At 47.9% G+C, this 5,229-nt stretch overlaps 1 pseudogene; it reads left to right on the top strand.

The window, feature by feature from the left end:
* The first annotated feature begins 4,179 nt into the window (after positions 1 to 4,179).
* LOC101580544 lies at positions 4,180 to 4,910 on the top strand (annotated as a pseudogene).
* The last annotated feature ends 319 nt before the right edge of the window (positions 4,911 to 5,229 follow it).

Below are 5,229 nucleotides of genomic sequence, written 5' to 3'. Positions count from 1 at the left end.
ACTGAAGCATAATCCAAACCCATCATGAGCAACATTAAGTCCTACAGCTCCATACCCAGTATCTAGGGCACATGGCGGTGAAATGCGATGACCATACGGCTGAAGTAACCCCATCCCTTTGGTTTTGCTGATTGCACCCCATGTGGCCTCACTTGGTCTGACTGTGCTCCTAGCCTACAGCTTTCCTCAGCTGATATTCCACGTGCCTGGCATCTCTAACATCCTGGAGTCTGTGCTACATCCTTCACTCCACTCCTACAGTCTCACATATTGACCTCTCAGGGCATCTTTGTGTGGTTTCCCTGCTCTTCATTCAAAGGAAGCCTATGTAACCCCACAACTCTCATACTCTGCCTACCTGGGCAGCCAATATCACATGGATGATAGCAGCCTCTGAGTGCCCGGATATCTGAACACGGTGAAATCAATCCCAAGGAACCAATTCCCTAGAAGGACTTTCTCAAGCAGGAGACCCACGGGCTGTTTTCTCAACTAAAAGGTTGATACTTTTGTAACTTTGAGACTATAGTAGGTGGGGTCTTGCTGATTTGAGATGCCTTCAAGGAATCTTTTTTCTTGTCTCCTTTTAAAGAACTTGGTTTCTTTTTAATGTCTTTTAATCTTTTCAGAAACCACACCATCTTTGGCCCCAACTTTGCATATGCTTTCTTCCTTTGGGGCCAAAACTTATCTCAAATTGTTCTTCTATACTCTGGTTTCTCTTCAAATCGTATAAATCTTTCACCTCAAATTGTTCTTCTCTGTTGTCTGCTTCTAATTCTCACTATAAATCCAGCTAAAAGCAGCCAGCAATACCCATGACACAGCTTGAATGTTGAGCTACCTTAAAATTTAATTTTCTAGATTAATTAGTATAACACCCTCAATCTTAGTCTTTACAACATTTCTGGACTAGGACAAGATACGGATTAATCTTTATGTCCACTGCATAACATGTATGTCCAATTGCCAGTGACAATAAAGTCCTTATTGCTAAAAGAAACTGCTGACCCTAGCCTTTGTTGTCCATATTTCTATCAACATTCTAATTTTCAGAGTTCTTGCCAGAATTGCCTATTTACAGAATTCTAGGGCTTCCACAGCCCTCATCTTCAAACACTTCCAAACTCTTGCAAATAAATCGCAAAGGCTTCTAAGCCTCATTGCCTAGAACAGTCACAGCACTGATCCCACTCCTGGAACCAATTTTCTGCACTGCTTAGTTATCTCGTCACTGAAACACACTCCCCGACATCCACAATCTTAAAGAAGAGAGTTTTTATTTGCTCGCTGTTTCAGGGGATCCCTTCTATGGTCATCAGGGTCCAGGGCAGGAACATCATGGCAGAAGGGCACCACAGAGCATTTATTTCATGGTGGCCAGGAAGCAGAGCAGGGGAACCGTGTCTGAGAGCAAGGGGTGAGGGACCAGATGTAGATTCCAAGTTCACATCTCCACGTCCTGCCCAGGCACTTCGCACTGTGTGCCCCCACCTGGGCAACTCCCAAGCCCATCCAGTGGATGAGCAAGCTCAACAGTCTGAGCACAGATGCAGCATCTGCCATTGTCAAAGTGCTTTCCAACCATGTTGCCCACGTGCTGCTCACAGGCATGAGAGTAGGAGGTCAGCGACGAGAATTCCTATTTTCTCAGAGAAGCCTGGAGGGTAACATGGTGATCCTGAGAAAAAGATGGCCTCATAGCTCATGGAGCTGGAGATGGATGACAGCACCTGTCTTTTCAAAAAAAAAAAAATTTTTTTTTCATTTTTCAGCATTACTACTAAAGGGTTCAAACAGGTATCAGCTATTTTAATAGGAGAATAGTGATATTTTTCTTTTCTTCTCAATATATCAGAGCCAGATGACCAGAAATGTGTATAAAATTATCAGCAATAGAAAGGGCCAAAAAGAGTTAATGCTTTAATTAGTGCTTTGGGACACAACCTTGTTATCTGAAATTAGAGAAGTTAAAAATCATCCACGTATATTTCCCATTCTGGAGAGACAGGCAGTAAGCCCATAGCCCTAACAAATGATCCACATCCTCTTCCTCCTTTAAGAGCCAGGACAAGCGCGTAGTTGTCTAGTGTGAGCTTGAGACCCTGGCCAGCAGGAAGGGATCTCCTGTCTGCTCTGGAGACTGAGTCCCTGGCTGGGCGCCCTGCTCAACAGTGAGCAGCACACCAGGCTGCTCCTCGCCTGTGCTGCAGGGGAGGGCAACCACCAGCTGCTCCATTTGCGTGTTTCTGAGACCTTAATAGATGACGTGGGAATGGGAAACAGAGGCAGACAGCTTTGTGTGATGGGCTGGGAGAGGCAATCTGAGATGCGGCCCCACATAGGTGTCACCTGAGAGGAGGGAAGAGGGAACAACCTGTTCAAAGACCTTGAGGCTTAGCTGCATAATCCACTGGAGGGATTAACACGAAGCTTAGACAGTGAAGATGTAGGAAGATAAAGTGGCCTCTAAAAAAGGAGAGGAGCAGAGAGATGCAGGCCTGGGGCCAAGGCAGCCCGCAGAGAGCAAGGCCTACTAGCTTGGGCCCTGGGACCCAGCCCCCTTTCTCCCCTATACCCTGAGGTGGTAATGGAACATGCCCTATAAACTTGATGGGAAGATTAAATGCTTGACTACATATAATGCACCTCAAAAATGACTGTCCCATGGCAAGGATTTGGCCATTGTGACGAAAGACTGTTCTTTCCCCTCTTGACAGTTTCTTGCCTTTGGAAGTGTTTCCCAGCCCAGTTCTGCAATACAGTCCTGTGACATATTCTGAGAAAGCCTGCCCCAAGTGAGTCACACACCATATCCACAAGTGAATTACAAAACCTAAAAGGCCACGCTTTAAACTTTAAGTTTCTTTATCCAAGTATCTGCTGTCTGAAGTGACCACCACACCAGCTACATTCTGCTGGGGTGAACTTGTCACCTATTAATTATCTGTGTCCTTAACTCCACAGGGGCTCCGCAAGACAGTGCTGGCAGGCGCCAGCCACGACCGATGCTAGACCTTGGCTCATTCACTGCAAGCTATAGTCGAGCAATGTCACTGCTGTTGCTTAGGAAATAAATTATGTCAAATCTCCCATTTATAACATAAATCCACAGGCAGCCCTCATTTCTCAGAACTTTTTCCTGACCCACGGCTATAAGTTTCCACTGAACAGAGTAGATGACTTTTAGGAAACAAATCTGTGTTACTGGAACCCGGTAATGATCCTGTCCGGATCAACACTAGGCTCCCATGACGCTACGTTAGCACTTTTCAAATTACACATTTCTGTGGTTAGTGGTCATGGAGGCCCACCCAGTCAGGGACAATGAACGGACGCACAGCCACCACACCTGCAGGACAGACTCCAGGGCCCTTGGCCTTTCTAGTATCCTGCCTCTTAGCAGAGCCAGCGAATTCACCAAGTGCCTCATAGTGGTGGCTTGTGTAATTTATTTCACAAATGCAGGAAGGTTCAAAACATAACAGAAACAGTGACGTGCAGCAAAAGTACGCAGATGTCAACACTGTGGAACTCCCTGTACTGTTATAGCCAGCATTCTTCTCTCTATCCTCAAATCTTATAGGGCATAAAGTTCCTGGCGGCCAGTGGCCGATGCGTCTCCCTCGGTGGTGGTCTCTTGGAGCCGCTAAGCCATCTTATAAATGCCTCATCATTTCCCTGAGTTAGCTGTCTCCAGGCTTAACTTTAGAAATAAAATATGATCCAGCTTCTGGCCTTATAAAGTTCACATTTGGTCATTATCTTACAGATACAGTCATAATTTTCTTGGGAACAAATTAAGCTCCTGCTAAAGGCAACCAGGAGATAAAACCACAGCCGAACTACAAAACCGCATTTCCTAATCACTTCCTTAACCTTCCTGTTACTCCTAGGGAGGCACATTGTACCATTGATTTTATCTGAAAGTAGACATATTTCACACTGTCCTACATAAATCACCTTGGGAAGGACCACAGCCAATACGCCATTTAGTTTTTACTTAAAATACCGGTAAAGGTTCAGATGAAGAATGCCCCCCATGGGGCGCTCCTGGCAGCCCTCGGGCACGGTGGTGGCAGCGGGCTAGGCAGAGGAGGATCAAGAGGGAGGCAGAAAGGAGAGTGAGGACAGCAAGACACTCTAGGGGAGCCGGGCGGGGGGGCCGCCACCACCGCCATGCAGGAAAGCATCGCCAGTGTGGACCACATCAAGTTCGACTTGGAGATTGCCAGGGAGCACCAGCTCGGGGCGCAGCCACTTCCCTTCCCTGGCATGAACAAGTCGGAGGCTGCTGTTTGAATTCTTTTTGAAAGCTACCTGTGGCAAAGGAGGCATGTGTCCGTTCCGCCACATCAGCGGTGAGAAGACGGTAGTATGCAAACACTGGCTTCGGGGGCTGTGCAAGAAGGGGGACCAGTGTGAGTTCTTGCACAAGTATGACATGACCAAGATGCCCGAGTGCTACTTCTACTCCAAGTTTGGGGAATGCAGCAACAAGGAGTGCCCCTTCCTGCACATTGACCCAGAGTCCAAGATCAAGGATTGCCTTTGGTATGACCGTGGCTTCTGCAAGCATGGTCCTCTGTGTAGGCACCGCACATGTGGACAGTCATCTGTGTGAATTACCTCGTGGGATTCTGCCCAGAGGGCCCCTCCTGTAAATTCATGCACCCGCGATTTGAACTGTCCTTGGGAACCACGGAACAGCCCCCACTGCCGCAGCAGAGGCAGCCTCCAGCAAAGCAGAGAGCCCCGCGGGTCATCGGGGTTATGCAGAGTCCAAACAGCAGTGCAGGCAACCGAGGACCCCGGCCGCTGGAGCAGGTCACTTGGTACAAGTGTGGTGAAAAAGGACACTATGCCAACAGATGCACCAAAGGCACTTGCCCTTTCTCAGTGGACAGTGACAGCAGCTGGAACCTGCTCAGAGCAGCCAGTGGGCCGCTGCTGGGAGTGCACACTTAACTGCTGAATAGCGTTGGTTTGACTCCGACCAGAGCCAGCAGGCATACTTGCTGGGACACACTGTTCTGAGGGGCTACATCTGTTAGTTTCCTATTATTCTGCCTTTTTTTTTTAAACAAAGGGACCTGTGCTTCAATTGGGTCTCCCCAGTCGACATCATGTTTGCTTAGGCATCAGTGCCTCTTAGACTTCCTGCACACCCACCCAAAGGAAGGGAGGAGCTGGGGAGGATGCTCGTGCTCTGAGAAGCTGTGTGTGGAA

Source organism: Octodon degus, unplaced genomic scaffold (genome assembly GCF_000260255.1).
Source record: "Octodon degus isolate 3935 unplaced genomic scaffold, OctDeg1.0 scaffold00008, whole genome shotgun sequence".
In the NCBI taxonomy this organism is placed as follows: Eukaryota; Metazoa; Chordata; class Mammalia; order Rodentia; family Octodontidae; genus Octodon; species Octodon degus.
Note: the sequence above shows the minus strand (reverse complement) of the source record. Positions and strands in the feature narration are given on the sequence as shown.